Source organism: Oncorhynchus kisutch, linkage group LG27, assembly GCF_002021735.2.
Source record: "Oncorhynchus kisutch isolate 150728-3 linkage group LG27, Okis_V2, whole genome shotgun sequence".
Lineage (NCBI taxonomy): Eukaryota > Metazoa > Chordata > Actinopteri > Salmoniformes > Salmonidae > Oncorhynchus > Oncorhynchus kisutch.
In genome coordinates, this window is record NC_034200.2 from 39903359 (window position 1) to 39921263 (window position 17905).

The following is a 17905-nucleotide window of genomic DNA, read 5'->3' on the forward strand; positions in this document are numbered from 1 at the left end:
GAGAGACAACACAACAACAGAGAGACAACACAACAACAGAGAGACAACACAGAGACAACACAACAACAGAGACATCACAACAACAGAGAGACAACACAACAACAGAGAGACAACACAACAACAGAGACAACACAACAACAGAGAGACAACACAACAACAGAGACATCACAACAACAGAGAGACAACACAACAACAGAGAGACAACACAACAACAGAGACAACACAACAACAGAGACATCACAACAACAGAGACAACACAACAACAGAGAGACAACACAACAACAGAGACATCACAACAACAGAGAGACAACACAACAACAGAGACAACACAACAACAGAGACATCACAACAACAGAGAGACAACACAACAACAGAGACAACACAACAACAGAGAGACAACACAACAACAGAGACATCACAACAACAGAGAGACAACACAACAACAGAGACATCACAACAACAGAGAGACAACACAACAACAGAGAGACAACACAACAACAGAGACAACACAACAACAGAGAGACAACACAACAACAGAGACATCACAACAACAGAGAGACAACACAACAACAGAGACAACACAACAACAGAGAGACAACACAACAACAGAGAGACAACACAACAACAGAGACAACACAACAACAGAGAGACAACACAACAACAGAGACATCACAACAACAGAGAGACAACACAACAACAGAGACATCACAACAACAGAGAGACAACACAACAACAGAGAGACAACACAACAACAGAGACATCACAACAACAGAGAGACAACACAACAACAGAGACATCACAACAACAGAGAGACAACACAACAACAGAGACAACACAACAACAGAGAGACAACACAACAACAGAGACATCACAACAACAGAGAGACAACACAACAACAGAGACATCACAACAACAGAGAGACAACACAACAACAGAGACATCACAACAACAGAGAGACAACACAACAACAGAGACATCACAACAACAGAGAGACAACACAACAACAGAGAGACAACACAACAACAGAGAGACAACACAACAACAGAGAGACAACACAACAACAGAGAGACAACACAACAACAGAGAGACAACACAACAACAGAGAGACAACACAACAACAGAGAGACAACACAACAACAGAGAGACAACACAACAACAGAGACAACACAACAACAGAGACAACACAACAACAGAGAGACAACACAACAACAGAGACAACACAACAACAGAGACAACACAACAACAGAGAGACAACACAACAACAGAGAGACAACACAACAACAGAGAGACAACACAACAACAGAGACATCACAACAACAGAGAGACAACACAACAACAGAGAGACAACACAACAACAGAGACATCACAACAACAGAGAGACAACACAACAACAGAGAGACAACACAACAACAGAGAGACAACACAACAACAGAGAGACAACACAACAACAGAGAGACAACACAACAACAGAGACATCACAACAACAGAGAGACAACACAACAACAGAGAGACAACACAACAACAGAGACATCACAACAACAGAGACATCACAACAACAGAGAGACAACACAACAACAGAGAGACAACACAACAACAGAGAGACAACACAACAACAGAGAGACAACACAACAACAGAGACAACACAACAACAGAGAGACAACACAACAACAGAGAGACAACACAACAACAGAGACAACACAACAACAGAGACAACACAACAACAGAGAGACAACACAACAACAGAGAGACAACACAACAACAGAGAGACAACACAACAACAGAGAGACAACACAACAACAGAGACAACACAACAACAGAGAGACAACACAACAACAGAGAGACAACACAACAACAGAGACAACACAACAACAGAGACAACACAACAACAGAGAGACAACACAACAACAGAGAGACAACACAACAACAGAGAGACAACACAACAACAGAGAGACAACACAACAACAGAGACAACACAACAACAGAGAGACAACACAACAACAGAGAGACAACACAACAACAGAGACAACACAACAACAGAGACATCACAACAACAGAGACATCACAACAACAGAGAGACAACACAACAACAGAGACAACACAACAACAGAGACATCACAACAACAGAGACAACACAACAACAGAGACAACACAACAACAGAGACAACACAACAACAGAGACATCACAACAACAGAGACATCACAACAACAGAGACAACACAACAACAGAGACAACACAACAACAGAGACAACACAACAACAGAGACATCACAACAACAGAGAGACAACACAACAACAGAGACAACACAACAACAGAGACAACACAACAACAGAGAGACAACACAACAACAGAGAGACAACACAACAACAGAGACATCACAACAACAGAGACAACACAACAACAGAGACATCACAACAACAGAGAGACAACACAACAACAGAGACAACACAACAACAGAGACATCACAACAACAGAGACAACACAACAACAGAGACATCACAACAACAGAGACATCACAACAACAGAGACATCACAACAACAGAGACAACACAACAACAGAGACAACACAACAACAGAGACATCACAACAACAGAGACATCACAACAACAGAGACATCACAACAACAGAGATATCACAACAACAGAGACATCACAACAACAGAGACATCACAACAACAGAGACATCACAACAACAGAGACATCACAACAACAGAGAGACAACACAACAACAGAGACATCACAACAACAGAGACATCACAACAACAGAGACATCACAACAACAGAGACATCACAACAACAGAGACATCACAACAACAGAGACATCACAACAACAGAGAGACAACACAACAACAGAGAGACAACACAACAACAGAGAGACAACACAACAACAGAGAGACAACACAACAACAGAGAGACAACACAACAACAGAGAGACAACACAACAACAGAGAGACAACACAACAACAGAGAGACAACACAACAACAGAGACATCACAACAACAGAGAGACAACACAACAACAGAGAGACAACACAACAACAGAGACAACACAACAACAGAGAGACAACACAACAACAGAGACATCACAACAACAGAGAGACAACACAACAACAGAGAGACAACACAACAACAGAGACAACACAACAACAGAGACATCACAACAACAGAGACAACACAACAACAGAGAGACAACACAACAACAGAGACATCACAACAACAGAGAGACAACACAACAACAGAGACAACACAACAACAGAGACATCACAACAACAGAGAGACAACACAACAACAGAGACAACACAACAACAGAGAGACAACACAACAACAGAGACATCACAACAACAGAGAGACAACACAACAACAGAGACATCACAACAACAGAGAGACAACACAACAACAGAGAGACAACACAACAACAGAGACAACACAACAACAGAGAGACAACACAACAACAGAGACATCACAACAACAGAGAGACAACACAACAACAGAGACAACACAACAACAGAGAGACAACACAACAACAGAGAGACAACACAACAACAGAGACAACACAACAACAGAGAGACAACACAACAACAGAGACATCACAACAACAGAGAGACAACACAACAACAGAGACATCACAACAACAGAGAGACAACACAACAACAGAGAGACAACACAACAACAGAGACATCACAACAACAGAGAGACAACACAACAACAGAGACATCACAACAACAGAGAGACAAACACAACAACAGAGACAACACAACAACAGAGAGACAACACAACAACAGAGACATCACAACAACAGAGAGACAACACAACAACAGAGACATCACAACAACAGAGAGACAACACAACAACAGAGACATCACAACAACAGAGAGACAACACAACAACAGAGACATCACAACAACAGAGAGACAACACAACAACAGAGAGACAACACAACAACAGAGAGACAACACAACAACAGAGAGACAACACAACAACAGAGAGACAACACAACAACAGAGAGACAACACAACAACAGAGAGACAACACAACAACAGAGAGACAACACAACAACAGAGAGACAACACAACAACAGAGACAACACAACAACAGAGACAACACAACAACAGAGAGACAACACAACAACAGAGACAACACAACAACAGAGACAACACAACAACAGAGAGACAACACAACAACAGAGAGACAACACAACAACAGAGAGACAACACAACAACAGAGACATCACAACAACAGAGAGACAACACAACAACAGAGAGACAACACAACAACAGAGACATCACAACAACAGAGAGACAACACAACAACAGAGAGACAACACAACAACAGAGAGACAACACAACAACAGAGAGACAACACAACAACAGAGAGACAACACAACAACAGAGACATCACAACAACAGAGAGACAACACAACAACAGAGAGACAACACAACAACAGAGACATCACAACAACAGAGACATCACAACAACAGAGAGACAACACAACAACAGAGAGACAACACAACAACAGAGAGACAACACAACAACAGAGAGACAACACAACAACAGAGACAACACAACAACAGAGAGACAACACAACAACAGAGAGACAACACAACAGAGACAACACAAACAGAGACAACACAACAACAGAGAGACAACACAACAACAGAGAGACAACACAACAACAGAGAGACAACACAACAACAGAGAGACAACACAACAACAGAGACAACACAACAACAGAGAGACAACACAACAACAGAGAGACAACACAACAACAGAGACAACACAACAACAGAGACAACACAACAACAGAGAGACAACACAACAACAGAGAGACAACACAACAACAGAGAGACAACACAACAACAGAGAGACAACACAACAACAGAGACAACACAACAACAGAGAGACAACACAACAACAGAGAGACAACACAACAACAGAGACAACACAACAACAGAGACATCACAACAACAGAGACATCACAACAACAGAGAGACAACACAACAACAGAGACAACACAACAACAGAGACATCACAACAACAGAGACAACACAACAACAGAGACAACACAACACAACACAGAGACATCACAACAACAGAGACATCACAACAACAGAGACAACACAACAACCGAGACAACACAACAACAGAGACAACACAACAACAGAGACATCACAACAACAGAGAGACAACACAACAACAGAGACAACACAACAACAGAGACAACACAACAACAGAGAGACAACACAACAACAGAGAGACAACACAACAACAGAGACATCACAACAACAGAGACAACCACAACAACAGAGACATCACAACAACAGAGAGACAACACAACAACAGAGACAACACAACAACAGAGACATCACAACAACAGAGACAACACAACAACAGAGACATCACAACAACAGAGACATCACAACAACAGAGACATCACAACAACAGAGACAACACAACAACAGAGACAACACAACAACAGAGACATCACAACAACAGAGACATCACAACAACAGAGACATACAACAACAGAGACATCACAACAACAGAGACATCACAACAACAGAGACATCACAACAACAGAGACATCACAACAACAGAGAGACAACACAACAACAGAGACATCACAACAACAGAGACATCACAACAACAGAGACATCACAACAACAGAGACATCACAACAACAGAGACATCACAACAACAGAGACATCACAACAACAGAGACATCACAACAACAGAGATATCACAACAACAGAGACATCACAACAACAGAGACATCACAACAACAGAGACATCACAACAACAGAGACATCACAACAACAGAGACATCACAACAACAGAGACATCACAACAACAGAGACATCACAACAACAGAGACATCACAACAACAGAGACATCACAACAACAGAGACAACACAACAACAGAGACATCACAACAACAGAGACATCACAACAACAGAGACATCACAACAACAGAGACATCACAACAACAGAGACATCACAACAACAGAGATATCACAACAACAGAGACATCACAACAACAGAGACATCACAACAACAGAGACATCACAACAACAGAGACATCACAACAACAGAGACATCACAACAACAGAGACATCACAACAACAGAGATATCACAACAACAGAGACATCACAACAACAGAGACATCACAACAACAGAGACATCACAACAACAGAGACATCACAACAACAGAGACATCACAACAACAGAGACAACACAACAACAGAGACATCACAACAACAGAGACAACACAACAACAGAGACATCACAACAACAGAGACATCACAACAACAGAGACATCACAACAACAGAGACATCACAACAACAGAGACATCACAACAACAGAGACATCACAACAACAGAGACAACACAACAACAGAGACATCACAACAACAGAGACATCACAACAACAGAGACATCACAACAACAGAGAGACAACACAACAACAGAGAGACAACACAACAACAGAGACATCACAACAACAGAGAGACAACACAACAACAGAGACAACACAACAACAGAGAGACAACACAACAACAGAGAGACAACACAACAACAGAGACATCACAACAACAGAGACATCACAACAACAGAGACAACACAACAACAGAGACATCACAACAACAGAGACATCACAACAACAGAGACATCACAACAACAGAGACATCACAACAACAGAGACAACACAACAACAGAGACATCACAACAACAGAGAGACAACACAACAACAGAGACATCACAACAACAGAGACATCACAACAACAGAGACATCACAACAACAGAGAGACAACACAACAACAGAGACATCACAACAACAGAGAGACAACACAACAACAGAGACATCACAACAACAGAGAGACAACACAACAACAGAGACATCACAACAACAGAGACATCACAACAACAGAGACATCACAACAACAGAGACATCACAACAACAGAGACATCACAACAACAGAGACATCACAACAACAGAGACATCACAACAACAGAGACATCACAACAACAGAGACAACACAACAACAGAGACATCACAACAACAGAGAAACACAAACAGAGACATCACAACAACAGAGACATCACAACAACAGAGACAACACAACAATAGAGACATCACAACAACAGAGAGACAACACAACAACAGAGACAACACAACAACAGAGACAACACAACAACAGAGACATCACAACAACAGAGACAACACAACAACAGAGACATCACAACAACAGAGACATCACAACAACAGAGACATCACAACAACAGAGACATCACAACAACAGAGACATCACAACAACAGAGAGACAACACAACAACAGAGACATCACAACAACAGAGACATCACAACAACAGAGAGACAACACAACAACAGAGACATCACAACAACAGAGACATCACAACAACAGAGACATCACAACAACAGAGAGACAACACAACAACAGAGACATCACAACAACAGAGACATCACAACAACAGAGACATCACAACAACAGAGAGACAACACAACAACAGAGACATCACAACAACAGAGAGACAACACAACAACAGAGACATCACAACAACAGAGAGACAACACAACAACAGAGACAACACAACAACAGAGAGACAACACAAACAACAGAGAGACAACACAACAACAGAGACATCACAACAACAGAGACATCACAACAACAGAGACATCACAACAACAGAGAGACAACACAACAACAGAGACATCACAACAACAGAGACATCACAACAACAGAGAGACAACACAACAACAGAGACATCACAACAACAGAGACATCACAACAACAGAGACATCACAACAACAGAGACATCACAACAACAGAGACATCACAACAACAGAGACATCACAACAACAGAGACATCACAACAACAGAGACATCACAACAACAGAGACATCACAACAACAGAGACATCACAACAACAGAGACATCACAACAACAGAGACATCACAACAACAGAGACATCACAACAACAGAGACATCACAACAACAGAGACATCACAACAACAGAGACATCACAACAACAGAGAGACAACACAACAACAGAGACATCACAACAACAGAGACATCACAACAACAGAGACATCACAACAACAGAGACATCACAACAACAGAGACAACACAACAACAGAGACATCACAACAACAGAGACATCACAACAACAGAGACATCACAACAACAGAGACATCACAACAACAGAGACATCACAACAACAGAGACAACACAACAACAGAGACATCACAACAACAGAGACATCACAACAACAGAGACATCACAACAACAGAGACAACACAACAACAGAGACATCACAACAACAGAGACATCACAACAACAGAGACATCACAACAACAGAGACATCACAACAACAGAGACATCACAACAACAGAGACATCACAACAACAGAGACATCACAACAACAGAGACATCACAACAACAGAGACATCACAACAACAGAGACATCACAACAACAGAGACATCACAACAACAGAGACATCACAACAACAGAGACATCACAACAACAGAGACAACACAAAGAGACATCACAACAACAGAGACATCACAACAACAGAGACATCACAACAACAGAGACATCACAACAACAGAGACCATCACAACAACAGAGACATCACAACAACAGAGACATCACAACAACAGAGACATCACAACAACAGAGACATCACAACAACAGAGACATCACAACAACAGAGACATCACAACAACAGAGACATCACAACAACAGAGACATCACAACAACAGAGACATCACAACAACAGAGACATCACAACAACAGAGACATCACAACAACAGAGACATCACAACAACAGAGACATCACAACAACAGAGACATCACAACAACAGAGACATCACAACAACAGAGACACACAACAACAGAGACATCACAACAACAGAGACATCACAACAACAGAGACATCACAACAACAGAGACATCACAACAACAGAGACATCACAACAACAGAGACATCACAACAACAGAGACATCACAACAACAGAGACATCACAACAACAGAGACATCACAACAACAGAGACATCACAACAACAGAGACATCACAACAACAGAGACATCACAACAACAGAGACATCACAACACAGAGACATCACAACAACAGAGACATCACAACAACAGAGACATCACAACAACAGAGACATCACAACAACAGAGACAACACAACAACAGAGACATCACAACAACAGAGACATCACAACAACAGAGACATCACAACAACAGAGACATCACAACAACAGAGACATCACAACAACAGAGATATCACAACAACAGAGACATCACAACAACAGAGATATCACAACAACAGAGACAACACAACAACAGAGACATCACAACAACAGAGACATCACAACAACAGAGACATCACAACAACAGAGACATCGCAACAACAGAGACATCACAACAACAGAGATATCACAACAACAGAGACATCACAACAACAGAGATATCACAACACTACATAAAGAGAGACCTAAGACAACAACATAGCAAGGCTGACAACACATGACAACTCATCTCTCTTAGATGAGAGATCTTTATTCTGGAGCTGCATAGACACATACAGTCACACTTTAAAAGCTGCCATATGTGTACCTATATGGCACTTAGATTTTGATTTATGGCCCCCACCTTGCTAGAACGACCTCCCCCCATCCGGTCAAGTAAACATAAATACCCACAATGCTTTGTGCTAGTAATGAATTCACAAATTTCAGGCATTGTCGCCATGCTTTTTCTAACCTGAAACATGGACTCCATTTGTTACGTCATAATCACGCCTTTTATAACAATTCAATAATGATGAGACGGGAGACAGAAATCAGTTCACCCGTTTATATGAACGTGCTCATCTCAGCACACATTACCCATGATGCTCTGTGCATACAACTAACATAAATAGTTGCAAATGGACTAAACCGTAATACGAGATGACTCCTTCCCTTCTGCATGAACTGTCGGTAGAGTCCGTCTGCATGTCTAAGTGTCTAGGTGCCCGCCTATCTGTCGTAGGGTAATGGCGGTCAACCTGACTCTCAACAACAAAATGTCTCTAGACTGTGGCGTTAGGATTAGGGTTAGACTGTGGCGTTAGGATTAGGGTTAGACTGTGGCGTTAGGATTAGGGTTAGACTGTGGCTTTAGGATTAGGGTTAGACTATGGCTTTAAGATTAGGGTTAGACTGTGGCGTTAGGATTAGGGTTAGACTGTGGCGTTAGGATTAGGGTTAGACTGTGGCGTTAGGATTAGGGTTAGACTGTGGCGTTAGGATTAGGGTTAGACTGTGGCGTTAGGATTAGGGTTAGACTGTGGCGTTAGGATTAGGGTTAGACTGTGGCGTTAGGATTAGGGTTAGACTGTGGCGTTAGGATTAGGGTTAGACTGTTTAGTTAGGATTAGGGTTAGATTGTGGCGTTAGGATTAGGGTTAGACTGTGGCGTTGACACAGGTGTAGGCATGTGAGCAGCCTGTGTCACAGTCTCATCATGTACTTGTGTGGTTGTGGTTGAGTCAGTGTCCTGCGACGGTGACTGTGAGGCCGTAGTTGACGACTGGTGGTTCTGGGTGTCTCCTAGTAACAGTTCTGGACCAGTAATGATTGGTGGGTCTGGGTGTCTCCTAGTAACAGTTCTGGACCAGTAATGACTGATGGTTCTGGGTGTCTCCCTGTAACAGTTCTGGACCAGTAATGACTGGTGGTTCTGGGTGTCTCCTAGTAACGGTTCTGGACCAGTAATGACTGGTGGTTCTGGGTGTCTCCCTGTAACAGTTCTGGACCAGTAATGACTGGTGGTTCTGGGTGTCTCCCTGTAACAGTTCTGGACCAGTAATGACTGGTGGTTCTGGGTGTCTCCTAGTAACGGTTCTGGACCAGTAATGACTGGTGGTTCTGGGTGTCTCCTAGTAGCGGTTCTGGACCGCTAACGACTGATGGTTAATTATTGCACATTCGCTAATAGGACTGATGGTAGAGGCGGATTACCCACTCGCTGCCGGATTCTTACAAGGCACCCCGACCTACGACCCCTATATCTCTGTCTCTTCTTCATGCGAACGACGGGATTTGGGCTTGTCTTGTGCGTCCAACTCGTTAAAGAAAGAATCTTCGTCCAGTTCGTGGTGAGTAATCGCTGTTCTGATATCCAGAAGCTCTTTTAAGGTCATAAGAGACTGTGGCATAAATATTATGTACAAAATAAGATACAAATATCGTGAAAACATACACACAATAGCACAATTGGTTAGGAGCCCGTAAATCAGCAGCCATCTCGTTCGGTGCCATTATGGCCTTTATTCGTCATTTGTACAAAGGTCCAACTGAAATTTCACCTCCTCTTTTTATCCCAACCCCCTCAGATATACAGGTTGGAGAGGTCAGAGCAAGGGGCCTGTTACATACACATAGAGGTCAGAGCAGAGGCCTGTTACATAGAGGTCAGAGCAGAGGCCTGTTACATAGAGGTCAGAGGAGGGGGCCTGTTACATAGAGGTCAGAGCAGAGGCCTGTTACATAGAGGTCAGAGCAGGGGGCCTGTTACATAGAGGTCAGAGGAGGGGGCTGTTACATACACATAGAGGTCAGAGCAGAGGCCTGTTACATAGAGGTCAGAGCAGAGGCCTGTTACATAGAGGTCAGAGCAGAGGCCTGTTACATAGAGGTCAGAGGAGGGGGCCTGTTACATAGAGGTCAGAGCAGAGGCCTGTTACATAGAGGTCAGAGGAGGGGGCTGTTACATACACATAGAGGTCAGAGCAGAGGCCTGTTACATAGAGGTCAGAGCAGAGGCCTGTTACATAGAGGTCAGAGGAGGGGGCCTGTTACATAGAGGTCAGAGCAGAGGGCCTGTTACATAGAGGTCAGAGCAGGGGGCCTGTTACATAGAGGTCAGAGGAGGGGGCTGTTACATACACATAGAGGTCAGAGCAGGGGGCCTGTTACATAGAGGTCAGAGCAGAGCCCTGTTACATAGAGGTCAGAGCAGAGGCCTGTTACATAGAGGTCAGAGGAGGGGGCCTGTTACATAGAGGTCAGAGCAGAGGCCTGTTACATAGAGGTCAGAGCAGGGGGCCTGTTACATAGAGGTCAGAGCAGGGGGCCTGTTACACAGAGGTCAGACCAGGGGGCCTGTTACATAGAGGTCAGAGCAGGGGGCCTGTTACATAGAGGTCAGACCAGGGGGCCTGTTACATAGAGGTCAGAGCAGGGGGCCTGTTACATAGAGGTCAGAGCAGGGGGCCTGTTACACAGAGGTCAGAGCAGGGGGCCTGTTACATAGAGGTCAGAACAGGGGGCCTGTTACATAGAGGTCAGAACAGGGGGCCTGTTACATAGAGGTTGGAACAGGGGGCCTGTTACATAGAGGTCAGAGCAGGGGGCCTGTTACATAGAGGTCAGAACAGGGGGCCTGTTACATAGAGGTCAGAACAGGGGGCCTGTTACATAGAGATACAGAGGTCGGAGCAGAGGACTGTTACAGAGAGATACAGAGGTCGGAGCAGAGGACTGTTACATAGAGGTACAGAGGTCGGAGCAGAGGACTGTTACATAGAGGTACAGAGGTCGGAGCAGAGGACTGTTACATAGAGGTACAGAGGTCGGAGCAGAGGACTGTTACATAGAGGTACAGAGGTCGGAGCAGAGGACTGTTACATAGAGGTACAGAGGTCGGAGCAGAGGACTGTTACATAGAGGTACAGAGGTCGGAGCAGAGGACTGTTACATAGAGGTACAGAGGTCGGAGCAGAGGACTGTTAAAGACATATAGAGGTTGGAGTCAGGGGCTACCACAATGGGCACCTGTGGAATACTTGTTGTGGGGGGATAAGTGCCTTGCTCCAGGTCACAAAGGCAGGCAATGGCATCTTGGATTACATGATCTGTCAATCATAATTAAGACCAACAGGTGAAGCCTCACTGTGAGTGTATCAGGAACCATGAAGGGTTCTTCATTTGTCCCCATAAGAGAACCCTCTAAAAATAACTATTTTTGGTTCATTAATACAAGGTTCTACAAAGTAACCCTTTCATCACTAAAATATTATAAGTAGAATCTCTTTCACCACCAAAGGGTTCTACTTGGAACTAAAAAGGGTTCTACCTGGAACTAAAAAGGGTTCTACCTGGAACTAAAAAGTGTTCTCAAATAGGGACAAATGGAAAAACATGTCTATAATGGACCAATGTCTATTTGGAAACGATTGAATGCTTCATCTTCACTGATGTTATTAGACTTTGTCACAAATCAGGTAATTTCCTTTGTAAAAAAATGTATAAATCATGTCAGACATTCAACTTAGCTCCCAGTTTGATTTGATGGCTTTTTCTCATTTTAGTCAACATTCACTTAGTTCACGATCAGGTTATGGGTTCAAATAACCAGTAATCCTTTCTGACCAGTAGATGTCGCCCTAACATCAATAATCATCTCAACAAACTACAAGTATAATTTATACTTAATTTCTTTATTGAACCTTTAACTGCACCATAAATAATAGTATATAGATAATAATATAGACATAATAATATATGAATAATAATATATGAATAATAATATATGAATAATAATATATGAATAATAATCTATGAATAATAATATATGGATAATAATATATGAATAATAATATATACATAATAATATATGAATAATAATATATAAATAACAATATATGAATAATAATATATGAATAATAATATAGACATAATAATATATGAATAATAATATATGAATAATAATATATGAATAATAATCTATGGATAATAATATATGGATAATAATATATAAATAATAATATATACATAATAATATATGAATAATAATATATAAATAACAATATATGAATAATAATATATGAATAATAATAATATATGAATAATAATAATATATGAATAATAATATAGACATAATAATATATGAATAATAATATAGACATAATAATATAGACATAATAATATATAAATAACAATATATGAATAATAATATATGAATAATAATATATGAATAATAATATAGGCATAATAATATATGCATAATAATATATACATAATAATATATACATAATAATATATGCCATGAAAAATAAATGATGTTGTACTGTCACACTGGATAGGTGCTGTGAAATGTGTTGTTTTCCAGGTACAGAGCTTCTGGAATTAGGTTTAAGTGCCTTGCTCAAGGACACATATTTCAAGGACAGATATTTCACCTTATCGGTATTCAAATCAGCGACCTTTCGGTTACTGGCCCAACGCTGTAACCGCGAGGCTACCTTCCACCCTAAAAATGTAACAAATGCTTTTATCCAAAGCGACTTACAATCATGCGTGCATATATTTTACATACGAGCGGTCCCGGGAAATCTAACCCACTATCCTGGCATTCCTAGCGCCATGCTCTACCAACTGAGCTACAGATGACTACCATAGTTGTATAAACTCTCTATATGTATCTCTAACCTCAAGTCTTAACATACCTGTGGTATAGACCAGACCCCAGGCATGCAGCAACACTAAGTACACATACACACACACACACACACAGACACACACACACACACACACACACACACACACACACACACACACACACACACACACACACACACACACACACACACACACACACACACACACACACACACACACACACACACAAACTCACACACACACACACACACACAGACACACACACACACACACACACACACACACACACACACACACACACACACACACACACACACACACACACACACACACACACACACACACACACACACAGACACACACACACAGACACACACACACACACACACACACAGATGCAAAAGCACTTAACTACAAGCTTAATGAATGAAGCGAAGTACAGAGAGATCCTTGATGAAAACCTGCTCCAGAGCGCTCAGGATCTCAGACTGGGGCGAAGGTTCACCTTCCAACAGGACAACGACCCTAAGCACACAGCTAAGAAAACCCAGGAGTGGCTTTGGGACTGTCACGACTCCTACCGAAGGTGGCTCCCCTTCCTGTTTGGGTGGAGCTCGGCGGTCGTCGTCACCGGCCTACTAGCTGCTACTTGTCCCTTCTCTGTTCGGGTGGCGCTTGGCGGTCGTCGTCACCGGTCTACTAGCTGCTACTTGTCCCTTCTCTGTTCGGGCGGCGCTCGGCGGTCGTCGTCACCGGTCTACTAGCTGCTACTTTTCCCTTCTCTGTTCGGGTGGCGCTCGGTGGTCGTCGTCACCAGTCTACTAGCTGCTACTTTTCCCTTCTCTATTTGGGTGGCGCTCGGCGGTCGTCGTCACCGGTCTACTAGCTGCTACTTTTCCCTTCTCTGTTTGGGTGGCGCTCGGCGCTCGTCGTCACCGGTCTACTAGCTGCTACTGATCCCTTTTCCCCCTTTCTGTTTATTGGTTTCACCTGTTTTGTGTGTAGGCTGATTAGCTATGTTAAACAGTAGGCCCGCCTGCTCTTTGTGCGGGATTGGTTTGTGTTGCTACTGTGCACGTTTGACGTGGTTTTCGTTCGTGGGCTTTTCTCCGGACTGTTTGAGTCCCCGTGTTTGGGGCATTTGATTTGTTGGGCGCCCTGTGTTTCGTGGGGTGGCTTATGTTCGCCGTGTGTGCAATTAAAACCCTGTACTCTCTGCTTCCTGCGCCTGACTTCGCACCCACTACGCCCAGAGCGTTACACAGGGACAAGTCTCTGAATGTCCTTGAGTGGCTCAGCCAGAGCCCAGACTTGAACCCGATCAAACATCTCTGGAGAGACCTGAAAACAGCTGTGCAGCAACGATCCCCATCCAACCTGACAGAGCTTGAGAGGATCTGCAGAGAAGAATGGGAGAAACTCCCCAAATACAGGTGTACCAAGCTTGTAGGGTCATACCCAAGAAGACTCGAGGCTGTAATCAATGTCAAAGATGCTTCAACAAAGTACTGAGTAAAGGGTCTCAATACTTATGCAAATGTAATACATGATTTTTTGTAAATTAGCAAAAATGCCTAAACCTGTTTTTTCTTTGTCAATATGGGGTATTGTGTGCAGATTGTTGAAGGGGGGGGGGCGGTAAACAATTTAATTTATTTTGGAAAAAGGCTGTAACGTAACAAAATGTGGGAAAAAACGTCCAGGGGTCTGAATACTTTCCGAATGAACTGTAGATTGGAAAGACGTGAGAATATCAACGACGTGAGAATATCAACGACGTGAGAACATCAACGACGTGAGAATATCAACGATGTGAGAACATCAACGGCGTGAGAACATCAACGACGTGAGAACATCAACGACGTGAGAATATCAACGACGTGAGAACATCAACGACGTGAGAACATCAACGACGTGAGAACATCAACGACGTGAGAATATCAACGACGTGAGAATATCAACGACGTGAGAACATCAACGACGTGAGAACATCAACGACGTGAGAACATCAACGACGTGAGAACATCAACGACGTGTATCAACGACGTGAGAACATCAACGACGTGAGAACATCAACGACGTGAGAATATCAACGACGTGAGAATATCAACGACGTGAGAACATCAACGACGTGAGAATATCAACGACGTGAGAACATCAACGACGTGAGAATATCAACGACGTGAGAACATCAACGACGTGAGAACATCAACGACGTGAGAACATCAACGACGTGAGAATATCAACGACGTGAGAACATCAATGACGTGAGAATATCAACGACGTGAGAACATCAACGACGTGAGAACATCAACGACGTGAGAATATCAACGACGTGAGAATATCAACGACGTGAGAATATCAACGACGTGAGAACATCAACGACGTGAGAATATCAACGACGTGAGAATGTGCCATTTCTTTCGCTTGTATTTCAAGTATATTCACTATGACTATTTTTTATTATTATTATTATGATTATATTCATTTCCTTCAGCTGTGTAGTCAGCTATGCGTCTCAAATAGCACCCTGTCCCCTACATAGTGCCCTATTGCCCTATTGCCCTATTGACCCTGGTCAAAAAAAGTACACTATATAGAGAATAGTGTGGCAGCTATTGGGACGCAATGGTAGCTCAGCAAGCAGACCTGCAGCTGGAGATGAGCCTGAGAGGAAGGCTGGGAGGTTGTTGGCATCGATGCCAGTCTCTTTCAGCTCACTGTGAAAGCAAGCGCCTCTGGTTCTGTTAGCACGCCAGCGCTGTGTGTGTTGTTGTGTGTGTATGTGTATTAGCTCTGTGTGTATCTATGCAAGTCACTCACATCGTCCAGCTGGTCCTGTGCCCCAACAGGCACCTGGACTCACAAACCTCAGACCGAATACATACTTAATGTATCTAACTCACTGGATGGAATGCATTTTGTATAGCACCTTTTATCCATGGCCTGGTCTCCAGTCTCCACGGCCTGGTCTCCAGTCTCCATGGCCTGGTCTCCAGTCTCCATGGCCTGGCCTCCAGTCTCCATGGCCTGGTCTCCAGTCTCCCTCCAGTCTCCACGGCCTGGTCTCCAGTCTCCCTCCAGTCTCCACGGCCTGGACTCCAGTCTCCACGGCCTCCAGTCTCCATTGCCTGGCCTCCAGTCTCCATGGCCTGGTCTCCAGTCTCCACGGCCTGGTCTCCAGTCTCCATGGCCTGGTATCTAGTCTCCATGGCCTGGTCTCCAATCTCCACGGCCTGGTCTCCAGTCTCCATGGCCTGGTCTCCAGTCTCCATGGCCTGGTCTCCAGTCTCCACGGCCCGGTCTCCAGTCTCCATGGCCTGGTCTCCAGTCTCCACGGCCTGGTCTCCAGTCTCCCTCCAGTCTCCACGGCCTGGTCTCCAGTCTCTCTCCAGTCTCCATGGCCTGGTCTCCAGTCTCCATGGCCGGGTCTCCAGTC